General features: G+C 42.3%; 1 protein-coding gene and 1 long non-coding RNA gene across 3 annotated transcripts in view; both read left to right on the plus strand.

The window, feature by feature from the left end:
* Positions 1–26,873, plus strand: part of LOC119651153 — a 414,598-nt gene that overhangs the window by 157,250 nt on the left and 230,475 nt on the right. The window lies entirely within an intron of this gene.
* Positions 17,401–18,372, plus strand: LOC119651155. The gene is made up of 3 exons (XR_005249431.1): positions 17,401–17,575; positions 17,647–17,952; positions 18,044–18,372. It is a non-coding gene; the product is annotated as an uncharacterized LOC119651155 (long non-coding RNA).

Here is a 26,873-nt window from a genome sequence, read left to right on the forward strand (position 1 = left end):
AAAACCTTTATACCCGAAGCGCGAGCTTCCAGTATTCTGACTTGTTTACAAATAGTCCGGAGGGAATGCAGAATGCTGGGGTGTAGTTGTCCTGGGTTATTATCTGCCTCCATCACGGGAGTTGAGCACTACTTAATAAGGATATAGATGTTTACAATAAGAAAAAAATTGAATGAGTAAAATTAGCAACTTTGTAAGATTTTGTGAATGAATCGAATCGATTCACTTTGTCCGCCTCTCACTTGAAATTCACTCCCAACCGGCTATAGCTATCTTCGCGAAATTTGGTGAGAATATATGGTTTGTAAACCGCTGCACATGCCATGAGTTGCATCATTTCGTGTTGGGTTGAAGGAGGGGCCCCCATATATGCGACATTTTTTTACAGAATGTGATCATGTACTTTTTGATGATCTTATTTCTGATATTCACAAAATGTGTGCACGAAAAGTTGAACCAGGTTTCGTTTTCAGAACCCATGCAACCAAAAAATCTGAATCACCATGATACATCTATGCAAAATCTAAGCCTCGAAATACATTCCATTACGATATTTGCTCTAATAAAGTTAATGATACTATTTTATGCAGTTTTAGAAATTTATTTGAAAGCCCCCTTCATTTCATCCTTGAAGTACAAAATGGTATTGGTATAAAGTATAATAATTTTGGAAAGTTTGAAATAAATTCAACTACTATTAACAGAGTTATAGAAGGTCCAAATTATGCATTTCGCGCGAATTTATTGCACTCTATGACGTGTATGTCTTCACCATTATATATAAAGTGAGCTCATATGAACGGCGGAGTTGGAGTTTGAAGACACATCAACGAACATTCTGAATTTTTAGCTGTGTACGAGTTAATAAAACGTACAGAAAAAGTTATACCAGAAGCGCCCAGCTTGTTTGTATCCTTTGTGAGTGAACTTCTTTAATAATAATAATCTTTAGCGCAACAATCTATATTGGATCAGGGCCTTGAAGTCTGTTAGAGAACCTCATTCATGACCGTAACGGTACACTACAGTACACTGTAGGAGGCAATTATTACCCTGATTTAACTCAGGCACTCACAGCTGAGTCGACTGGTATCCGAGATCCAGTCACGATTACAAAGCCTTCTGCCACCGGTGCGATTTCTGCTTTACCTTTGCTAATAATGACAAACTCTTAGTTTGAAGCGAATGAGCCTAGACAAAAGTGTCTTCACTATAAGTACGTCTCAGTGCAAAGGAATGTCTGTCTAAATATTACTGGATCCATGAACACGACATCTGGAACAACTATGGATGCATTAAGAGGGCCATCCCGTGCGTCGGGTCCGCGGAATCGATTTTTTTTTGGCATCAATTATATCTAGATATAGTGTTGAATATATGGGCAAAGTGATTTTTTGATATACGAACTGATTCGGAAATTATAGTGTTATGCACGTAATAAGGCAGATGCCAAATTTAGGTCGATCGCCGTAATAAAGCGCGTATTTATCGGTCCGAATGATGTTCGAATGACTTCACTAAAAGGACAAGAATCGAAGCCAAGGCTGTACATGTGTTTCTTCAAAAAACCCAAGGTTTATGGACTACGTATAGTAGATTAATGATTAGTTAAGATTTTATGGCTAAAAATCGCATTCTACTTTTTAATGCGTTTTTATCGAAACTGTATATTGAAAATCGGCTGCCACCATAGCGCAAAATCTATCCAACCAAATTCTTTGAAATTTTCACAACTTATCCAGAACATATGTCTACGGTCCGCAAACTAGGACAATTGCGATTCATCCGGTAGTTTTTTTTTATTCATTGAAGAAGTCTTCAAAAAACACAAAAAAAAGTTTAACACGGCACCAAAAATTTAGTTTTTAATATTTTTGCGGACTCTCTCTCTCTTGACGTTAAAATGCCGTTTACTTTTTTTTCTTTAAAACGATCGTAGCGCCCTCTAGCGCGGCAGCAGAAAAACACCTTTTTTGGAGATGGGTATATAAATTGCTCTGTATTTCAATAACGGACTGTGTGATCGGGCTGGAAAAATTATTATGCACGCGCAAGTATTTGTATTTTTATCCAGTTCTTCACAAAAAAATTCTAAAAAAGGCGAAAAAAACGGCCTTGACACGGGATGACCCCCTTAATCAATTTGGAGTCCTTGTATATAGATACATCGTATCCAGAGTAATGTAATGAGGGGTATTTCGTTTAAGTCTAGGTTGTGGCAGCCGATATGAGAAGAACAGAGATATTGAAAGAGCTGAGTTCTGGTTTGCAACGCTTTTTGACTCTCGGATCCCCATAAATCTATTCTGTAGACAATACGAAGTTATCTTCAAACACAGAAAAATTTTGGGACGAACAGAATCCCTGGCGGGTTATGTTGACGTCTTCTAAACCGATGGCTTAGAAAGAGACCAGGGTTCTGAAGCAGGATTCTATCTTTCAGGTAAAAAGGAGAATGGGTTTTTATTTTGCTTGGGATTCCGGCTGATGTTTATGTGATCTGGGTAGTTAGCGGGCAATCGGCGGCTATTATGAAGCCTCACTTCATTTAATACCCTCAGAAATCGTTCGGAGATATATATACGTTTTGCTACTCAAATTCAGAATTTTCGAAACTAATTTTAGAATTTTCTATTTGACTCAGACTCAGACTGTTTCCATTTTCAATTCATGTGGGTGAAAAGGCAGACGGTAGCAGGTGCCATGGAAGAAAGGGATTCGGATCGCACAATGTGGGTGACGAGCGTATAATTGATTTTGCAGGCACCCATGACCTTGTACTTATGAATACATGGTTCATCAAACGATTGTTTCATCTTGCTACATTTGATAGTGGGGACAATAAAAGGCAAATCGACTATATTCTCATAAGAGGCCGACATCTGACCACTGTCAGTGATTGCAAAGTCGTTGCCTATAAGACCATTGCACCTCACTATCGACCGTTGATTGCCGTCCTGCGAATTAAGCCACCGATGAAACAGCGTGAGGAACGCACTGGCCCGCGGCGCATTAAATGGTGGCGATTTGGAGAGAAGAATGAAGAAACGATCTCACTTACGCAATTACCGACCATTACGAATGTGGAAGAATCGTGGAACCAATTGAAAGACACGATCCACAAAGCGGCCTCTGCAACCCTCGAGGTTACCAAGACGAGTGAGCGGTACATCAACCGAGATACTTGGCTTTAGAATGATGATGTTGAAATGAAGGTCCGTGAAAAGAAACGTCTCTACCACAAATTTCTCGACGATAAAACGCTGGCCAATTGGCAGAACTATAAGAATGCCAACCGGGAAGCAAGAAAGCGGTCGCTGTCAACCGCTGTCACAAAAATCTTTACGGTAAACTGCACACTCGAGATGGCGACATAGGATATCGAACACTTCTGTTGCGTTAATGACAAGAACGGTACTCTGCTTACCAACCGTCGAGCCGGAACGGTTAGATGGCGAGAATACTTCAAGCAGATTTCAACCGAAAAATTTGCTCATCCTCCACTTCCACAATCATTGCCGACATTTGCAGCAGTTCCACTTGTCAGCGCAACTGGTGTTCAGAGCTGGCGGTGAGGAAGACGAGGAGAACCTCCATAGTGGTGGCACCGGGAGACGCTGTACTCACTTTGGTTTGCCGGCCTTGATGCCGTAGGCGAATGCTCCAAAGACCTAATTAGGGCGACCAGACCTGAGTCTGCACGGGGACTCATCTGAACTGGCAAATTGGTCACGAAACCTTACCAAGGGTATACTGGTACCATGGGAACCGGGATACCCCCTGGACTCTCATACTTGGGGTGAACTCCCGTTGTATGGGAGTACAGCTCGGTTGTTTGCGGTTGGCCCCCCTAGTGGGAGTTTCATGGTGGTTGTGGTTGTGCTCAAGCAAGAAGAGAAGAGAAGAGAAGAGATCTCGTAATGGTGTGCAGAAATATACAACGCGCCGTTGATTTGATTGACAGGCATGGACTTTCAGTAAATCCAAATAAAACCACAATGGTATTATTTACAAAAGGGAGGAAAGTGAATGGTGTATGTCTTTCAGAGATAGAGGTACCACCCTTCAACTCTCCGAAAAGAGTGAAATATCTGGGAGTTATTCTAGACAAGAAGCTTCTTTGGAGCAGATATGTTGAGATAAAGATGAAACGAACTCTCACAGCTTATCGGTTGTGTAGGCGGACCTTTGCCTCGACATGGCGACTTAGGCCTCACGTAGTAATGTGGATATATGTTGCTTTTATTAGGCTGATGTTCGCTTATGCATATGAATTGTGGTTGATTAATGTGAAACAAAAGAGTTTTCGCTGTAAACTTGCTACACTGCAAAGAACTGTGTGTCTGAATATCACCGCTCAATTCGCAACCCTTGGATTTATCTATTTAAAGCACTGCAATAAGAGCAGCTCATAGACTAATTCGATTAGATCTATGGGAAAACAATGGATGGGGGCAGAGGTAGGGTGGGCACAGAGCATTGGAACAGTCATTAGGAGAACTGAATCTAGTTTTTGCAATGCCTTCCATTTCTCAGAATCCCATACATCTGTTTGGTAGAAGATATGAGGTTATCTTGAAACGGAGAGAAAACTGGGACGAACCAGAAAAATGCGTGTCAGGATATACTGACGTCTTCTACACCGATGGTCCTGGAGCACCGACAAATTAGCTTTTTCTTTGGGGAAAATACACACCGGTCTTTCAGGCTGAAATGTATGCGCTCTTAAGGGCGGCAACCTGGATGAATGATGAGCGCTTGAAGGGCAGGCGCATCACAATCTGTAGTCAATCTGCATTGAGGGCGTTGAGTAGTACTTTGACTACTTCAAAAATCAAAAATGTTTCTAGATTCAATACGGTGAAACTACTCTGGGTCATTATGGTGTATCGGGAAGTGAAATCTCGTATACCTTAGCAAAAGAGGCTTCAACTTTCCTCATGCCCGGACCTGAAGCAGCAATTGGGGTTTATCCTGTTGAAAAACAGGAAGACTTGCAGAAGTATCGTGGGCATTCTGACTGGCCATAATTCACTAGCTGGGCATATGTTCAGAATAGGAATTATCCAAGATGATACGTGTCCATCCTGTAATGAGGAAGCGAAATCTACGAAACATTTTCTATGTGAGTGCCCCACCTATGGACGCATCAGACATCAGATTTTTGGTTCTGATGTGCTTCAGCTGCAGCGGGTAGCATCACATCCACTAACGGAAATCCTGCGATGCTTAAACCAATCCGGCGTATTCCGTAAGACGGTGGAATTGAGTACAATGGACCACTAAGGTCAGAGTGCTCAGAGGCGTTGCACTGGGCAATTAAAAAATAGGGAAATTAAAGTGTGTTAGGCCACTTCATTTAAGACCGTAACGGTACACTAGAGGACAACTATACCCTGTAAGAGGCAAGGTGGTCTGCATTGCGCTCGTCAGTCACGATGCAAATCCCTCTGCTGTCAGCAACATTTCAACCGCACCCGCTTCGAAAGCTTAGCGTTCTAACCTAATTTCTGAAAATGGATATAACCGTTTCCGGGTATGGTGCGTGTGACAACAAAATCTCCCTCCAGTCACTCATCGTAATACTAACCATTCTCCATCACGCTCAACCCTGGTATTATTGGACCACAGCTCCTTCCTTTGAGTCCATTGCACATTAACCGGAACGTTTCAATAATTAATAATAATCGTTGGCGCGACAATCCATTTGGATCGGGGCTTTAAACTGTGTTACAGCACTTCATCACATTATCGAAAGGTTGCTCCACTGCCTCGTAAAAGGTACCTTTCTCCCACTCTTCAGTCTCTTCTGCATGGGCATGAGTGTTAATGTTTTGCAAGCGTATAATTTATAGTCATTCACTTATGTTTTTAAAGCCGATAATACCACATTTTTTTGGCTGACATGGAAGATTACCATATGGTAATGTAGGGTGTAATGGCTCTGCTCCGGGCACTCAGCCCCTGTCCAGTGCATCTCTGGTAACGCTATGATATTAGGGGATACGGTATCAGCTAGCTGCTTAGTAGCTCTTGTTCTGTGCCGGGAGCGCACGTCCCTTTGGAAAATGGGTGCTTTTTGTAGCAGAATAATAGCCCGGATATCCGGTTTTCTTGTCATCACTGCCGCTGCCAACATGTTTGCTTTCGAATCTCACAAGTCAACTAAAACCGAGTTCGTAAAAACCTAAAATGCTGAATACTAACATATACGATTTTTGACGAGCTTGGATGCATTTCTAGCTACCAGAATAGTATGAGGTAAACAGGAAAGTGAGAGTCATCCATAAAATACTTAATTTTTCATAATTTTGAAGATACATGGACTTTAATTTGATTGAAGTGTACTTATCTTCTCCCGATTACGAAACGCTTATTGTTGAGAATCACAGCTCGGATACATCGATGCTGTTGAACTGAGGCCATAGAAAGTTGATTAACATTGCTCTACACCGAAACCATTGATATCATATATGACATATGTGGTCGCTCAACTACAACTCTTGCGGGATGTAGACTCACACCCTATCGCATAATAAGCCGTTGACGATAAACGAAACAGCCTGTTATGTATCATCTTTCCCAATACCTTTCCCATAGTATTTAAAAGATAGATAGGGACATATGAAAAAACCACGCCAGATGGTCTTTGAGGGTCTGATAGCAGAACCAACTTCCAACTCTTCCACTCGGCGAACAGCACTTCTTCTAATAAGAACGATTCAAATGTGCTTCTCAACTACTTGCGGTCTTAGCAACCACTTAAGTGCTTTGTACAGAATCTCGTCCAATCGGTAAAACTTTCGAAGATCTCTCGCAATTCCTCCTCGGTAAACCCGAGAAAAGGAACCTTCTATTAATCGAATTAGATGGTTCCTCAGAATGTTTTCATAAGCATTTCCGTTTGGGGATCTTTCTACCAGTGGTAGTTGTACAGCTCCATGATAAGTAAAACATCTCCGAGGCATTCGGATGCCTAACTACCAAACTAACCACGCAAGTGTTCGCGCGTTTTCCGCCTAACGGTCGGCATCCCATTGGGCCCAAATAAATTGAATTTACATTCATTTATAGAATATTCCCTTTCTGCGTGCCATCCAATTTGGGTACTTTTCCACCCTTCGCAAACACTCTTTCTGTCCGTTTGTCTGTCCTGTAACTATTGACACTAAATTTGATGGGCAAGTGGGAACTATGCATGCAGTGAGTATATCCAAAGGAGATGTAAATCTGTTTGATCGAATATAGTCATCTGGAGTATTGAATGCAAATTCTCTATTAGTACTTTTCAAAACTGGCCCCAATTCTAAGATATGATGGAAAAGGGGGGGGGGGGGGGTCTGGAAAGCGATCATTTCTTTATATTTATATTCAAATATGTTTATAGAAGAAATACACAAAACCTTTCATACATGAAGCGCCTGAGTTTTGGAAGGTTTTCAAAAACTTAAGCCAGACTCTTGCAGTCTTCGTCGAACCGTTTGCGGGCCTAATTCTGCTCCTCCTTTTCCCACAAATACTCTTCTAATAATCTTCGCTCTGGAACCGACCGGCAAACATTTTTTGCACTCTTTCAGGCTCTTTTCTCCATATGAGAGATATAGCCAAAATAATTGCAGAGCATGAGAAGCTAGACCAACTATACCGAGGTATCTGAAGGTCTGCTTAGATACCTGCTCTCTGAGTCGCACACCACCTTACCTTGCCCGCGATAATCAACTTAACAGCCGATTCCACCGGCAATAGTGTAATAGTTGTCGACCAAATTTCTTGCGCGCGTTTGCTACTTAATTCTTTAACGTTTTTCTCCTCTAGTGCAATAATATAGGATGACTTGTTACCCCTCTTCAGAACCTATATATTTTGGTGAGTATTTTGCTTCACCTTGATGAATTCATAGAATTCACTTATGCGTTTTCCCAGTGGATGCTGTTTCGTTTTGCTGCCGGGGACTACTGGTATTCCTTTCCGAGTTCCACGATTAATCTCGTGTTCATCATCATCACCATCAGCAACAACCGGTATCCGGTCTAGGCCTGCCTTAATAGGGAACTCCAGACATCCCGGTTTTGTGTCGAGGTCCACCAATTCGATATCCCTAAAAGCTATCTGGCATCCTCGCCTACGCCATCGCTCCATCTTTGACAGGGTCTGCCTCGTCTTCTTTTTCTACTATAGATATTGCCCTTATAGACTTTCCGGGTGGGATCATCCTCATCCATACGGATTAAGTGACCGGCCCAACGTAGTCTATTGAGCCAGATTTTATCCACAACCGGACGGTCATAGATAGATTTCGTCATTGTGTAGGCTACGGAATCGTCCATCCTCATGTAGGGGGCCAAAAATTCTTCGAAGGATTCTTCGCTCGAACGCGGCCAAGAATAATTCTTCTTGCTAAGAACCCAAGTTTCCGAGAAATACATGAGGACTGGCAAGATCATAGTCTTACACAGTAAAAGCTTTGACCCTATGGTGAGACGTTTCGAGCGGAACAGTTTTTGTAAATAGGCTCTGTTGGCTGACAACAATCGTGCGGGATTTCATCATCGTAGCTGTTATCGGTTGTGATTTTCGACCCTAGATAGGAGAAATTGTCAACGGTCTCAAAGTTGTATTCTCCTATCTTTATTCTCCCCGTTTGACCAGTGCGGTTTGATGTTGTTATTTGGTTGGTTTTCGGTGCTGACGTTGCCACCATATACTTTGTCTTGCCTTCATTGATGTGCAGCCCAAGATCTCGCGCCAGTTGCTGCCTGCTCGATCTGGATGAAGGCAGTTTGTACGTCTCGGGAGGTTCTTCCCATGATGTCGATATCGTCAGCATAGGCCAGTAGTTGGGTGGACTTGAAGAGGATCGTACCTCTTGCATTTACCTCAGCATCACGGATCACTTTCTCGAGGGCCAGGTTAAAGAGGACGCATGATAAGGCATCCCCTTATCTTGAGAGTGATCCTGCTGATCTGGCCTCGCACATTGATCAGGGTCAGCCTAGTAAGACTTATCAATTTCGTTGGGATACCGAATTCTCTCATGGCCGTGTACAGTTTTCATGTCAAAACTAATATGGCGGCTTTAAAGTCGATGAATAGATAGTGCAACTGTTGTCCATATTCCAACAGTTTTTCCATTGCTTGCCGCAGAGAGAAAATCTGATCTGTCACTGACTTGCCTGGAGTGAAGCCTCTTTGGTATGGGTCAATGACGTTGTGAGCGTATGGGGCTATCCGGCCTAGCAAAATAGTGGAGAATATCTTATATATGGTACTCAGCAACGTGATACCTCTCCTGGCGACATATGATTTTTTAGCCGATGAATCGCACGGACTATTTCTCCTAAACTTGGTGGTGGCAGTATTTGTCCGTCGTCTTCAGTTGGTGGGACTTCCAAATCGCCGATGCTCTGGTTGTTCACTAGTTCATCAAAGTACTAACCCACCGCTCTAATATGCCCATTCTGTCGGAAATCAGATTTGCCTCTTTGTCTCGGCAGGATTTGCATCGAGGTGTGTAAGGCTTCATCCTGCTGACTTGTTGGTAAAACTTGCGCGCCTGGTGCCGTTGCTCTCTGTACTTTTCTAGTTCACAGACTTGTTGGTTCTCCCCCCTCTTTTTCCTTCTATGAAGTCGCTTCTCCGCTCGCCGGAGTTCGTGATAAGTCTCTGCGCGTGCCCGCGTTCTTTGAGAATGCAACATTACTCGGTATGCGGCATTCTTTCGTTCATCGTCAAACCAGCCGTTCCGACTCCTTTTGCGGCTGGGGCCAAGTATATTGGTAGCGTTAGATGCCAGAATAGCCAAGTTTCACTTTACTGGGTCACTTCAGTTGCTGGATATGGGTGGCTGATACCCCTTTTGTCCACTTCCAAAATCCGCGGGTAATGGGTTTTCAAAACCCTGCACTTCCTCTTTTCTGCAGTATATTTGGTTTATATTCTTGGTGCCCTTCTCATAGCCAGTTTTCATCCACGGGTCTGCTGGTCTGCATATGGGCCCGATAGGAGATTTAATGGCCCTACACGAGCCTGGGATGAAGAGAAGAAGACCTCCTGGTAAATTTCTGGAATATTGTGATGTACCATTCACTTTATTTCAGATCTCTTAGTTGAATAGGTTCTAAGAACGGAACTTGCTTGACTTCAAGCGCCAACATTTTAAGCTCCCCTATATTTCACAATATAAGCAATTAGATCAGAACCTTAAAAATACGTCAATCAGACATAGTGTGACATTAAACAATTACATTTACCAAGTCAGGGACGAAAATCAGGCAAACCAGTTAGTCAGAAGAAAACAAGCTTGTTGCGCCTGTGAAGGACGATGACACATGGCAAAACAGATGCATCATTGAGTTATTTCGCCGCCACACATAACAAGATCCGAAGACTTCAGTGAAAAGGCTCAGCAGCGCGGATGTATGACAAGAAAGTTCAAACACAATAAATTGGGAGGCAGACTACCTGGAAACTAACTAAATGAACGAGATGGCTCAGCTTCAACAATCTGAAGACGCGGTCGCCCGATTGAGAGGAATGGAGAGGAGAAATTTAAATGCCAAAGGGATGACATCGGACTGTTGTTTCATAAAAAATTGTTCGAACTTGAAATCGCCAGCATCTATCACCATCTAATTGGTTTAACTATTTTGTCACAAATATTTTCTTGATTCCAGTTGTTACCATAATGTCCGAATAAAACCCAGCAGAACTATTAGAGTCATTGAAGTTTCAAATTGAAAAATCCAAAATGAGGTATTCCCTTTTCATTGTAGATGGAATAACGCTCAGAACGGAGAGAATAAATCGAAACTTCTATCAAATAAATTATCTTGATAACAGTCGGAGCGTCGTGCCGATACGCCAATGTATCCGCTGTTCACAAGATACTTACTAAACTCTTAAAAACATCTTGGGGCAATTAGGGTAGTTACTTCGGCAGTGCATTTACCCATTTTGGTTCGCTTTGAATAATGACTAGCCAAGACCATCATCCCGACAGCAAAACTTTTCGCTTTATTATCGAATACCGGGTCAAGTGTTCCATAAACTCTGCGGAGGTCACATTGTTCTGGCCGAATCACATTCTTCCTGGGGGTTGCACCCACTTGAGTGAATGAAAACATGCTCGAAGGCAGCTTTTCTTCACATCATAGTCACGATTAAATTTTATTGAACGATTAAACGTTATTGGCTGAACGGAGTCCCAGCAAATTCAGAGCGAAGCACGCAAACTACGTCACAGCCAGGACATTTGACGCACATGTTAGAATTCAGTAATTTCTCTGCGCTGCGTCTACACACTGTCGCGAGGCAGTGTATTATCTACTGGCACCAGATAAATTCAGGTGAGTCGTCGGCGATGAGTACCTGTTTGCCGGTGAAGTTTGTAATGTGTTTGCCCGCACTGGGCCGAGTGCGGTCGGAACTGAAGATGGCCACGGAACTCATACACTAGAACTGGCTAATGTGCACTTGTTGCCGTCTTTCTGGCGGGAGGTTGTATTGAAGTTTTTCCTGGAGTTCATCCGCTGCCGATAGTGTAATCTGGCTTGGCTTAAGTGCTCTTCGATAGTTCGTGTATGTGTGGTTGACATGCTGGCATATGGATACCCAACCTGTGGCTGAAGGAGGAGGAATGCTGCTCCGAGATTCCTTACGGCGACGAGGCTCCGAGGCTCGAAATCCTAGGGCTGTGCTCGCTTGTGCCTATTTATTTCGGCTGCTGGCTAGGCTTACTGGCCGTTTTTTAACACAATGCCAGTGACATTACTGCGTGGAGAGAAGGAACTCAAGAGCCTGCGACTCCGTTATATGAGTAACTACTTTGGGTTGGCAATGGGCTTTGTGTTACTGCTCGCGTCTGTGGACTTTAGATTCGACACTAGTCTCGCTGCAGCAGCCTAAGCTTCGTCAGTTCAGTTTGTGTTTACAGCCCGCGTGTTACGTTGCTCTCGTCGCGGAGATTCCGGTTCAAGTACGTATCAGAAAGAAGTGGAGACGGTCGATTCCTCCTTGTTCATTCGAAAACAATGATTGCCTAAGTTAAAAGAAGTCTAGAGTTCCACCGGTGAGTGTACAGATACGAATCGAAGCGCAGCTAGATAACGTGTTTATTGTGTGTTGGAAATGAGTTCTTGAAAAATTGTACACTGTTGAGAATTGGAATTTTTTCGTTACCTGTTCTACGTAATCACACATTCCTTCGTCTCCAATACGTTTGCATATTCCCGGTGATTCGATTGCAAGAAAGAGTTGTGAGTTGTGAGTGAATCCGTATTTGTTGAGTATCTTATCCGAGTCCTATTGACTCCCCGCAGCAAGTGGCTCGGAAACTCGTCGAGCTAAAAAAATCACTCTTTTTTCGTGCGATTTAAATGTAAAGTGGTCTCTTGTTGCAATCCATAAATATAAGCGAAGCCTCCCCATGTAAGTTTGCTGATTACTAGTTGGATTTGTGCAAGTTAATGGTGAGTGAAATCGTCTCCAGACGAGACACCATTGGAGAAGTGAAGGAGAATCGTGAAGCGGAAGCGCAACAGGTCATCTTCATCTTATTTCGAGGTGCAGAGGCGCATCCACCTTTCGTGCTGCGAAGATTGAGCGGTGAAGTGCTTGCAGTGACTATCAATAATCATCGGTAAAAGCCAGTAATAATTGAAAAGGGGAGAAGAGCGCTGCAGTGGAGAAAATACCATCATCGGCATTCGCACCATAAACAAGGTATGGACCCTTTTGTTATTGCCTTATTGCAACTAGTTGCTCATCGGAATTCAATGATTTTCTGCAATTACTATGTAGTACTGTTTGAAGATCTTATAATCAACGCACCATTTGCTACTTGAAAATATGTTGTGAAAGCGCCGCCCGAACAGATCTCGTTCAAATTGTTTAATCTTTTAAGAAACATGTAACACTAGTTCTCTACCTTGCCAAGGCAGTACCAACTTGCATGCTGTGCTGCATTTGGAAATGATAAGATTCCCCGCCTATGAAGTTGGTAATAGCTGAAGATTCAACCAGGTAGCCATTAAGAAAAGGAAAATATGTATCTATCAGCCATGAGACAACTCATCCAATAGCTTCTGATTAAGCATATATTGACCGGTTGGGTTTTCTATAATTATTTCGACCAATCTTTAACCGAATTTTAAATCTTTTCCGACGAAGCCGCATATGTTCAATTTTCCCATAGTTTGAGGCATAGATAGAAATGAGTGTGGCTGGAGCAATAATTAATCTGATTTGTTTTGCAAAAATATAAAGTAATGTAGATCGATTAAATACATTCCACTTATTTACTTTTTGCTAGATTTCCCGTAGTTTCTCAATCCCAAGCCGGTAAAATACTATCTTTTTTAAGCAAAAAAATGTTCAAGTCAATTCGCCACGGAAGGTAAATCCACATTTGAAAATGAGCAGGGTTTAATAATAAACAAGTCGGAATATCGGAAGCTGGACGCCTCGGGTATAAAGGTTTTGTGTTCATCTTGTGTGCACAATTTCACATGCTCGTTTTTTTCTATTCAAAATATTCCTTGATATATGTATTATCAAACTGCAACTTCGCCGTTCATGTGAGCTGATGATGACGTCATTGGTTTCGATAAGTTCACGTGAAATACTAACTTTGTTAATAATAGCTGCACTTTTTTCAAACTTTCTAAAACTGCATTATATTATCACTTATAACGGTATTTCTAGGATGAAAGGGGGATAAGGTCGGAAAAATTTCTGAAATATGGTAATGTGCTATTATTAACTTTATTTAGGCAGATATCGTAATGGGATATATTTTGAGGCCTAGATTTCGTATGGATGCATTATTGTGATTTTTTTCGACCTGGTTGGTATCAAAATTATTATCAGTTTCGATAAGTACTAATCGGGTCCTGACACGTGATACGCCAGATAATCATATTCTGCGAACAAAAATGTTACACCCCCCTTTCGCCCCTGTAAAGTTATGCTACTCCTTATATGTAAAAGGATTCACAGACCACACGTTCTCACCAATAATTGGCAATTGGTTTAGTCGTTTCCGAGTAAATCGGGTGTGACAGACAGACATTGAATTAATTCTGATAAGGTTTTGTTTCACATAAAACCTTAAAAAGTGGAGTGCATTTGTGGAATTTCTCAGCTAAATTCCTTGATTACCAATCTTTTGGGTTCTCAAACATGCAGTTGAACTTCGCGTTGTTGCAAAATAATCGCGTATCATCCATTTGTATTTTTTTGGCGGAAGGCTTTGATGATATTATGGTTTGATGGGTTTGATGATATTATTTTTTACATGCAAATTTCATTAAATTGCGCTTCCCACACCGCACAGGGTGCCCTAGTGAAGGGTGTATACTACCATGCCCTTTTTGAAATATATTTTACCGTAAGGGGTTATTTTACAGTTACAGCTATTGTTTAAGCATATCAGCTGATGTCTACTTACGAAAACACTCGCGATATCGATCGTTCTAATTACGAATTTATGTTTCACAGTTGGAATACAATAAAAGTCGTTACTATGGTCGACATTTCTCCCCATAATATAACGTTAGTCCACGGCGAAACAATCCAATTTTGACCTAGGCCTGGAAAAGTCATAGAACTCTTCATTCGAGGGGTTGACATTAGGTAGGAACGTGGTCAACATTGCACTTTCCGGGAATTATTAATCTGATTTGACTTTGGTACTCATTCGCAGCTAAGTTGACTGGTATCCGATATCTAGTTGTGATTCGAGCCCGTCTGCTACCAGCAAGATATCAATCGCGGCTTTCCATTGCAAGAGCTTAGTGTTCCAAAATGTTTAATATGGGATCTAGCAATAAGGAGTTTGCTTCTAAATTTTAAAATAAACACAGGAATCGCATAAACATTCTATAATTCTCTAGTAAAGCGTATTGTGGACATTATTTCATTATTCATTATTTATAACAAAACAATATTAGGTAAATGTCCAGATTCTTAAGGTTTTCTGTGAAACAAACCCTTATTAGAATCGATTCAATGTCTGTCTGTCTGTCTGTCAATCGGCTGGACCGATTGTCACGAAAATTGATGAGAGCATGTGATCTGCTGTTTCTTTTACAAATGGCAAGTGGCCCCATTTTGCGTTGAGTTTAAGGGGGGTGCTCATACATGTGAATGGAGGGTGCAAAACTTTTTTTTTGCCTGGATGACCTGGATGGCCTATTAAAAGTTTCTTTTATATATATGATTCCCATTAGTCCTTCCATGGAGCACTGCAAATCAACCACGCGTTTGCGCCATCGTTCGGCGTTCCGTCGAAAAGCGGTCCAACTCCCTCCATGTCTTTCCGAGACGCTTGCACTCCCCCTCTATTATTCTGCGCAAAGTGCTCTTGGGGTGCCCCACCCAGTTGGATTCTGCTGCATAGTGTAGCCAGCAATGGATTTGCCACCCCGCCTTAATGTGTGACCTAATCATTCCCACTTCTGCCTTCTCATTAACTTGTCCGTAGGTAACCAGTCTGTGCACCAAGGAAATTCTTCATTCGAAATTGCCTCCGTCCAATATACCCCCATGAGCCGTCAGAGGCTAGTGTAGACGAAAGCTTGGAACATTAGCATAGAGCAGTCTCAACCTGACCTTGGTGTTGAGATAACTGCCCAAAGTCTATGACTCGGTGAGAGACCAAACAGATGTCATTAACGTAGTCCAGGAGTTTGGGGAAAGATGTCATGATGCGTTGAAGTCCTTCACTGTCTCCGAACGAGGCAGCATGAAGAACGTCACCAATAACCTCGAGTTTCTCTGAGATTAATAATTCTTAGTATGTCCGGAATGGCCCTCCTTCGTAGAGTACACCACATACCTTGACGCTATCGAAAGCCTTCTCAAAGTTGATGAAGAACAGACGACCTGCGAGAAACGAGCATTTATTATGATAGCTCAATGCTTATCAATATTTTCAGACACGTTAGTCAAGATATCTGCCACCCGATTATCAAGACAGCTCTTCTATTCTGGATAAGCGGTGAATGTTGAACTTGGGAGGGTCCAAGCTCTCCAACGTTTTGAGAACCATTAGATTGTGATCCCTTTCGGGATCGATATCAACGTCTTTCTTGTTGCGCACATCCAGACGAAAACTCCTAAAACTACTGCTGCTTACAAAGTGAATAATTTGAATGCGACCAATACTTGATAAAGTCCAAAGCCCAGTGCCGTAATAAGGCATCTCACTTCGCCTACCCCAGAATGACCAGTTAATATCGCTGAAATTGTTGCTTGAGTTGAAGAAACCTGAATCTGAAGACCCTGAATACTGTTGTTGAGGAACATCCGCACATTCCAGAAACCAATGCTAAACACGTTTTTGAGATAAGGAAAGGTCGTAACCATGAGACCACATCCTATCCGAGGCGTTGTTTGCAATTCGTTAGCAGTGAAGTTCCGAAATTTACAGATTGTTAGTCCCTAAACTTCAATCCCCTAAATCACCATGTGGTCATCAGTGGCTGGGACGATTTGTAAAAATGTCGCCTATTAATTAAATGTGGGTTGCCTGCAACACTTTCTCTCACTACAATGTATTCCACGCTTGAAACAATGAAATGTAATGAATCGAAATGAAATAATTAAAAGAATGGGAGACCGATGAAACAAGGAACATATACTGTCGAAAAAAATATTTAATAAGATTGGCCGTATAAGTCCCTGTCAGCTAAACTAATATCTTTTCTCGTAGAGTTAACGATGGCGAAAGAGCTTTACAAAAACCCGAGAATTAACACTGATTGCATACAAAATAAATAGTGGCGGAACATACTTGCGCCAAAGCGTCGACATTTTTCGGCAACGAAAAGTCAAAATATGCTTAGAAAAGTGTGGCGTCGACAGGTGTCACGCTGAAACAACCTGATTCGGCCACATTATAGAAGTGGACTAAAAAGCCTGCCCAAGCACACATTTTTCGGGTCCTGTTTGCTACTGAACCAATGGACTTAACTTTACCCATTAATTTCAAAAACACAGTCTCAATTGGAGGAGCATTACGTAAAACGAATATAACCAATTTTATAAATCGTAATTTTGACGAGTTTGTTCACAACTAAACGAAAAGAATGACAGCAGGATTCCAGCCCAGAACCACATTTTCCAGGAATAAATCAGGGAATCTTATTGAAGACAAGAGGCAGATAAAAAATGGATGGATCCAATATTTCGAGGAGCTACTCAACTTAGTGAAAGATGCCCTCAAAACATTCAGAAACACCAGAACGATGGGTATGGATGGAATGCCTATAAAGCTACTAAAAGTAATGAACATAGGGATGGCTATCAAGTTTTGCAAACTCATAAATACTATTCAGTCTTAGGAAACTACGGCATGAAATTATGGCAAAAGTGTCATTTATTCTATTTATAAATGCAAACTCTACTGCGAGAATAGCAGAGGGATATCGTGGCTGTATATATGTTACAAAGTCTCACAAATAATTGGAAGAAGGCTCGAAGTTTTCTCATAGCATTCTGTTTGTGGATACCAGATTTCAACGTGAAAAGTCAACGCTTGTCCATATATCTTAGGAGAATCTTAGACCCACTGAAGGTGAATGGCGACTGAAACACAAAGGTGAACTGTACCTAATATATGATGAAACTTTTCCTTATCCTTATTAGGATTCGCTAGCTTCAATTGGCAGGTCATGTAGAGCATGCCGACGACAGAAGCATTCCCAAACGCCTAGTTAAAGTTAAGGTGGAAGGTGAACAACTACCTGGAAAACCTCGAAGCAGATAAGAGGTTTCAGTGGACAACGCCACAGGTTCCTCGATTGATTGCAGATTGCTGGAGCGAGAAGAGTGAAAACAAAAACTTCGAGAGGCCAATAACGGACATAGGACAGCAGCGCCATAGAAGAAGAGTTCTCCTGGATCGGTCATTTCCCCAATGGAATGGAATGGAATCGCTATTGAAAACCAAGGGTAAATGCAATATAATCCAATCGATAAATAACTGTATTATTCGGTGTGCTTTCGGTTTTTATGTACAAGTATTGTTCTTTTTCCACAACAGTAATGAGACTGTACAGTCAGGGTTTTGGAATGATGGTCGATGTATACTTTGCTTTCAAATTTGCAGCCAAACCCGTCGAGAGACGGGGAAAGGGGGCGATTCCTTCGAGTACGTAGGGAAAGCCCAGGGTGCGAGTGTAGTCAAGAGAGAAGAATATTCTTATTGATTTTTTGAAAGTTTGTCGTTTATGAGATCTTAGGTTTCCAAGCACTGTCAACCTGTTTCAAAGAAAGCTTGAATAAGCAGGACACCGGTTATAAATCATTAATGTCCCACATAACTATACCTTCTATCAATTTACTTCCTCCCACTTACGCATGTAAGGGGTGCTCCCCTCCCTTTAAGTCAAAGACAAAAAGTACAAATATTCAAATTAGTTGATTAATAAATTGATTGGAGAGATTACACGAGTGCTAATGTAGTTCTATAATATGGAATACACTCAAATGAAATTAATTCAAATAAAAAAATAATGCATAACGTACTCGTATAATACCTCGCTACTTTTGTATATCTCACATAAAACTGATGTATGACTCTAATGAATTTTTGAATCTGAGGTGTTTTGTGGCGCGCCAAAGTTTCCTTGAATCTACGTTTGCAACGCGATAATTACACTGGGAATAGTTTTCTTCTTTAACATTTCATTTTGGTGTTCTGTTTCAGTTTTATTATTATTTGACTAACGATTTTCATGAGAATCTGGTGAGAGTTTTAGCAGACTCTCGGTTCATCAATTTGATCGTTTATCTAGTGGTTTTTCCTTACCTCTATCTGATCCAACATAGCCCGCAGTTGATCAATAGCAGTCATTTCTGCCTACTTTCTGGAAAATTGAATTTATATCCATTTTGGAAAATGCTATTTCTGCACGTATACCACTCCATTTTCAGTAGTCTTTTTCGCATCCAAACACCGATTGTATTACCAGATTTTTTAGTGAGCGATTATATTATTATAAAATAATATAATTTTTATTTACTGTATGGAAATCCACACTAATTCCCAAAAGTATGATGGCATTGGCATCTCGTTCTTGCTGCCGACGCAAAATTATTTTTGGCTCCCAATGTCGAAACTGTACATCTAGCTCTTTCAATTATAGCAAAAGCACCAGAATTCTTATCAGAACTACAACAATCCACAATCCATAACATGTGTAACCTTATTGAGAATGCAGGTATAGAATATGCTGTGAGAAGCAAGAGGGAGCAGGTCAAATGAAGGACAGGTCCACTACAAAAACCTAGCTAGAGTTGTTCCTTTTAGAAAGAACTAGCCATTTTAGACAAACCTTTCGGTAGCAAATTCACTTCCATATGTGAAATTAATGTTAATGTTAATTCCTGGTAAGAAGGGAGCTGAGGACAATAATTACTTACTTACATAGCTGGCTTTGATTATTAATAAAATAATATTTATTTCCAAAGGGCCAGAGGTTCTCTATATTAATGGTTTTCAAAGATTCAGTAAAATAATTAATTCCCTCAATCTATTTATTGAATTAATGGTGCAATTCTGCATTTTCCATCGAAATCTTACGATTTGAAATTACCTACGTTAAATTAGTTGAAAGTTGAAATTTGTGGCGCGTGTGGTTCACTTCTTTCCATTCAATTTGGAATGCCCGCATTCGACTAGAGAAATGGTTGGTTGTAAAATCAATCAATCATTATCGGTATATGCTTTCAAAAGATCAGTGATGCTTGGTTGACCTTTGACGAGTTGACGTTATCATTTTTTCTGGGGGGTTGATTGATGGTAATGTTACCTTTGCATCTGAAATCTTGGTTGAAAAGAATAATTAATGGCATAATTACAAATGTCAAGGTTTCCAATTCCACAATTGGTGCAGTTATCCATAAGCATCTGATTTTATAAAAGTTCGTTGCATTAGTGTTACCTACGTACATATATGAAGGACCTTCAAAGCTTCTAGAGATACAAAGATTTAAGCTAAAGGTTCGCAAGAACGATTTTTAGGTTCAAGTTTTGCAAAGTGGTAAATATAAATGTGTTTTTTTTTTATGGATGGAGCTCACCCACTAAAACCACCTCCACTTCTTCGCCAACTACTGGTTTACCCCAGCACAACTAAGTAACGCATCCGTCGCGCTTTCCGGGGACGCTCCAATTCCTACAGCTTTTCTTGTATCGCAGTTACTGCTGCGTTTATCGCACTCCAATTTGCTCCGGACCTCAGCATCTCCTTGACGAAATTATGGGGTTCGATAACTGCGTTGAGGGCGTCGTTTAACCTCCCTCTTTCATTCACGAATCAACGACAGTGGAACAGAACTAGCTCCGGGTCCTCGGGTATAACGGCGCATTCGGGACAATCTGGGGATTCATTCAATCCGAAGAGATGCAAGTACTTCCTATATCCACCGTGTCCCGTAAGGAACTGCAATAGATGGTAAATCAATTCTCCATGTTTTTCGCTCGACCCATTTCTAAACACACGGGATCAGTGTATGGGCCCAGTGGCATTTTTCGGAATTATTCCACCGATGCTGCCATCTCCTGTACAGCTCCTTCCTAGTAGTCTTTCGGAAGTCCGCAGTCACTTCGGCCGATTCGCCCTCCTTCTCCGACAGAGACAGTGTGCCTCATTCGCTAGAAGATCTAAGGGAATCATCGCCGCGATGGCACACACTGCCTCGCCAGATACTATCCTATAGTTACTGCACACCTTCCACACGATTGGCCGGTATGCCGAACTTACCCTTCCCTGGTTCACTGTGTTATCCAGTGCGAACGCCCAAACAGGAGCCGCGTATAGCAGGATTTCACCACCCCTGCGATAAACAGCCGACGGCTAGATTTTGGCCCTCTAATATTAGGCATCATCCTTGCTAGGGATGAGCTAGCCTTTGCTACCCTTTCGCGCGCATAGTCCAGGTGCCCTTGAAGCTCAACTTGGCATCAATCATTTCCCCCAAGTATCTAGTGATGGATTTTTGAACGAACTTGTGATTACCAACCCGAATTTTGACAGTATTGTTATTCCTGCGATTGGTAATAACGGCCGCCTCCGTCTTATCTTCCGCGAGGTCCAATTTCACCATTTGGGGCCATGATTTGATGGCATGAATGATTTCGCTTGCAGACAATTCCATGCCCTGGTGGTGTTTCGCAATTACTACCACTGCCAGGTCGTCTGTAAAACTAAACAATGTTGCCTCCTTTGCATGCAAAGGCCGAGCACTGCGTCATACATTATGTTCCTCAGCAGGGGCTTCAGTACAGAGCCTCGGGGAACATCTGCTGTCACAACATATTCCTTCGGCCCGTCGTCCGCCTCACACCAAAGAAGTCTTATGGAAAGATAACTCCCGATTATCGGAACTAAGTAACCAGAGACCAGTTTAGCCAGTGTGCCCTTAATCCAACCCCAGTTGACTGAGTTAAAGGCATTTCTGAACCGCCTAGCACTTACCAGCAGCCGATGCCTCCTAGGCTAGGTCTACGACCGCTGCAATGGCATCGATTATGGACTGTCCTCTGCGAAACTCACACTGCCGCTCTAATAGACCACCCGCTAGCTCGACGACCGGAAGCAGCCTGTTGTATATCACTTTCCCCAACAGCTTCCCCATAGTATCTAAAAGGCAGATAGGCGATATGAAGAGGGTGCACTAGGTGGTTTTTGGGGCTTCGATAGCAGGAACAACTTCTGCCTTTTCCATTGCGCGGGAAACACTCCCTCTACCATGCAGGATTCAAATGTACTTATGAACCATGCGTGTCTAATTTTAGCTACCAACTTCAGTGCTTTGTTCGGAATCCCATCCAATTCCGGAGCCTTACTCTCCCCAATTCATCCACAGATCTCACGTAGTTCCTCCTTGGTAACCCTCGGGATTGGGAAGACGTGCTGTTGCATCGTTGGTTGAGGTCCATTTTCTTCCTGTTGTCTGAAAATAATTACGATTAATTTGACCAAGAGTCCCGGGCACGTCACTTGGGGTGATTTTTGTTCACAAATCTTTTTCATTACAACCTTGTAAGCAGCGCCGTACGGGTTCGTATTTGCCTCAAAGCACAACTGCTTATAGCAATTCCACTTACTTCCCCTTAAGGCTATTCCGAAGATTGCGATATTCCTTCTCCTACTTCCAGTGTTCTGGCTTCCCTCTGGTTCAGTCTAAGGTCCACGGCGGAAATGATTTTGATGCTGTGATCCTTAGTATCCAACACCAAGCTGTCTAGCATTTCCTCATATTGCGCTAATGTTGCACTTGGAGGAGCATAACAGCTGTAGATATGGACACCGTTGACTTTTGTCCTTACAAAGCCGGCTCCAAGAAATACCATTATTTCTTGAATAGCTTGCTGTCCACATGCACATATCGCCGCGTTTCCCGATGAGTCTTTCACCCACGTAGCATCAACGTAATTTCGAAACGGTTCACATATTACCCGCCACGTCCACACTCGACTCTCGAATGGTTTGCGAGAGCAAGTCTTGAGTTGCCTTGCAATGGTTAAGGTTGATTTATATCAACCTCATTTAACCCTACGATTCATCTCCATCCTATATGCCGGCCACCTGCCATCACCCACCTGCAACGTGCGGTCGTTCACTCCCTTTTTCCCTTTCCACAACATGCATCGTGAATCTTGCATGCAGTCTTTGATAGGGTGGCACACTTCCTGCACCCTCTCGACCTATCATGCTCACTAGTGCTGCCGCAAAATGAGCAAAATCGAGGCATCTGAAGCATCTCTAAGGAGATACTTGCTCCCTAAGTCAGCACACAACCCAACCCATTTTTACCTTGCCGGCATTCCATCGGCATGCTAATAATGGCGATCTGTGTACCTCCATATGCCTTCTTCATCCTTTTGATGGCACTTTCGCTAAGGTTGAATTGTTCCCTTAGCGCAGCATAGATAACCTCTCGGGATGTAACCTTGTCTAGGTCTTTGCACTCGATTACTATCTGTTGCTTTCGAACTTTCACGTCAGCTTGCCCACCTAAGTACCTTTTCCACATGACCGCGAAAACTATCGACTGTCTTCTCGCTAGTTTTGTTTTAGCTCCAGCATCAGATGCCTCTTTTGCATACGCCTGGTGCAACCTTTTTTCAAAGTTGGGGCCGTGATCGAAAAACTACCCGAAAACTTTCTCCTTTTTCTTCTTGGCCGCTTGTTGGACACCAAGGGATTCACTTATTCCATCCCTACTCCGTTTGCCTGCGTTCTCACCTACCTTATGTTGGAAAGGCATCACCTGCGTGATTTTGCCACATGACGCTTGGGCATTTCTCTTCTCCACTGGCCTAATGTAGGGCAAGTTAATGCCACATAACGAAGCCCTGGTATTTCGGTGGATATTCCGCTTCTCCTTAATGAACTCACAGCATTATACGTTCCACCAATGAAATTAACACTGTTGTAGTTTGCTGCCTTCCACGGTCGTCTTTTACAGCATCGATAATTATGTCAGTCCAGGGACTTTGCAAATTCCGTTCCGAGTCCCGCGGCGAACTTCGACTACCTAAGGGTAATATTGCCCTCAGTGGTGACCTCCCAAGTTTCGAGCTTTTCCGAAAAGGATCCGGTGTAGAGCTCATTTCCACTCCACTAAGATCTCCTGTAGCATTCGATGCCAAAGTAGTCGAGTTCTCCACTACTGAGGCACTGCGGCCGCTGGATATCGACGTCCGGGAGCCCGCTTGCCCACTCCAAAAAAAAACCCCGGTACTGGGTATCCGAAGCCCTGCACCGTAAAAAAAACTACCTTTCTCGTCCTCTATGTTTGGTTTGATTTCTGGGTGTCCTTCCCATAGCCAATTTTTATTCCCTAGTTGGCATTTACTTCCCACCTACCCGGCCTCCGCATAAGCATACGCGTACACGCACATCTCTTGATTGCACGTCCATAATGCATCGGCTGAGCGTGTTGTATTATCCGCACGAAGGGACGCACCTTATGGGAGATCTGACAACTTCACACAGGCATTCAAGGTGGTTGACATATTATACATGTCTTGAAAGTGTTAAGTTCCACGGAAGTCTGTGGTGAGTTATTTTCTAACAACGGTACTTATTTTGTGTTGAAGATGCACTAACAGTGTAGACCACGAACTTGTTTTGAGGAATGAAACTACCTACCCTGTTAAGTTTTCCCTCGATAAACGCGGCAGTTGGGACAGGTTGGTTCTAATAAAAATAAACAAGTCGAAAGCGAAAAAGTCGCCCTTCGGCCATGAAAGGCTTGGTGTATTTCTTATATGAGAATATTTAAGTGGACATTTGTCCCATTTGAACCAAACTCCTAATGTGCATATATGCATATTATATCAGATTATTCAATATTGTGTGATACTGACATTCAAAGTCTTAAATTGCAGTAAATTTTCAAAAAAAGCGACAACTTTGATCTGTTATAACTTCGTTAGTAATAATTTGTGGTGGTGGCAAACATTGGACAGCAGAACTTTAATAGAAATATATTATAGTTAGCCTTGTTGCCTTCTTGGATATAGAGGGAGCTTTTAACAACGTCAGTACCAACGCCATCATGGAAACCTTGACCGGTGTTGGATTGGAGGGGTATCTCACGCATTGGATTATATCCATGCTGAGTACCAGGATAATCCAGTCGGATCTGGGGGGCAACTACTTCACCAGAGCTGTGAACAGAGGCACGCCCCAGGGTGACGCCATCTCACTGGTGCTCTGGTTAATAGTAATGGACAAAATTTTACGTACATTTGACAGCAGCGGGGTGAAGGTGGTGGCGTATGCCGACGACTTGGTGATATTAGTATCAGGGATGTTTCTGTCCATTATGAGCGACATCATGGAAGGAGCGTTGCGAAAGGTGTGCCTGTGGGCCGCAAGATGCGGACTCAGCATAAACCTAACCAAAACGCAACTGATGCTATTCACCACCAAGACAAGGATACCTGAATTCCATCTACCACGGCTGAACGAACAAAGATTGGTTCTTTCCTCTAATGTAAAGTATCTGGGTGTAATCCTGGATCCTAAGCTAAATTGGAGGTTGAACATTGAACTTCTATGCCTTCTATGCCTGCAAGAGAACATTTGCAAGGAAATGGGGTCTCCGGCCGAGGACGGTTCTCTGGATGTACACCGCTGTAGTGCGTCCGATCCTAACGTACGGCTCTATTGTATGGTGGCAGGCTTTGAACGCTCATAACATACCCCGATCACGAGAGCTCCTGTGCCAGACGTGTGCAAATCCATTCAAGATTACGGCGGTCTGCACGGGGCACTGGACCATAGGAGATCATGCCGCAAGGCTCGGCATACCCTACAACTCGCATTACTGAAGCTGCTGAGAAGGAAGGGAACCCTCATGCACTTTCTCTGCGATTGCCTAGCTCTGGCTGGAGTCAGACTGCGGACACTGGGTAAACCACCTCAGAGAGATTTCTAGTTGCAGGGTGGGCGAGCTGCTTTCCTTCGTGAATGCTACGGGCAGGCTTTGAAGATCCGAGCCGGCTGGACTCTGCTCCCATAACAACAGTCACGGTCTTAGGATTTTGTGGCATCAAAACGGAGTGACCACTGATACCTACTTACCTACCGTAGTTAGTGCAACGTACTATGATGTACACTTCGTGTATTTGCGATTTTGGAATTTCTTCGACTGAGTGATGTAAACGAAGTAAACGAAATAATCTGACTCCACGTTCCCTCGCATAAATTACATATGAATAACATATATCAAATACACTATCCTTTCCCCTTTGGTTGAAATCCCTCAAAACTGTTTCAACTATCGGATTCGAAAATCTAAACCGGTATGCGAGGGTTCTTCATACCTTACTTAATATCTTGACTGAAGCTCTTTCGGACGGTTTCCTCTGATACTTTAAATATTAACGTTTGTGTTGTAATGGCTACCATTTTACTTGTTTTTCAGATAGTGGTGAGAGTGAAATGATTTTTTCTTCTTATAATTATGACCAAATCCTGTGTTTATCATTTGTATATGCTTCCTCCTCCTCCCGCGTGCAAAGCTTATTACCCACCAATGGCCAAACAAGCACACATGCCTTCTTGGGAGCATATCCTGCTAATGGTTGAGTGGCTGCTAAGGTTTTCCCTTTTATGTTCGTAATGATTACGCAGTAATTAATTATTGATTTAAACAAAAATGGATTGAAGCTAATAAAAAGCTTTATTTTTGACCAAAAATAAAGGCCGTCCATTTGCTCAACTTAATTTTTTATGTCGTCTTTATTGATTTCTGTTAGATTTTACGTTTCGCTGATTTCCATTCCTTTAAATAGAATAAAATTAGATTCTTGCAAAAGACAAACCGCCAAGCATAAACTTCGCCTTCATACGTGTTTAAATTTAGAGAAAAAATGTTCATGTGAAACAAGCTTCAAAAATTCCCACCACAGGAGTATGTAGTCTGATTTATATAACTTTAAAGTGACGCCGGAATGACATAAAATCCGGTTTTCTCAAGAAGATCAATTACGTCATTGACGTTTAAATATTGTTTAAGAGATATAACATATAATAAATATTAGTCATGGTTATAATATTACATATAATCGCTGGCGCGACAATCCAACTGAATCAGAACTTTGAAGCTTATTAGAGCAAGATTGTAACATAACAGGATACCAGTACACCGTAGGAGCGAATGTGGGCAGTATTCTGCTCGCCAGTGGTTACTACCCTGATTCGACTCAGGTACTCATTCAGACCTGCGTCGGCATCCAGTCACGATATAAATTTCTCTATCTCCGGTGAGATTTGATCCACTATCGCTGTTACCACTGTGTCATCTGGGATAAAAGGGCGATCTTTGGTTTCCTTCGTTCCGAATTTATC

Source organism: Hermetia illucens, chromosome 3 (assembly GCF_905115235.1).
Source record: "Hermetia illucens chromosome 3, iHerIll2.2.curated.20191125, whole genome shotgun sequence".
Lineage (NCBI taxonomy): Eukaryota > Metazoa > Arthropoda > Insecta > Diptera > Stratiomyidae > Hermetia > Hermetia illucens.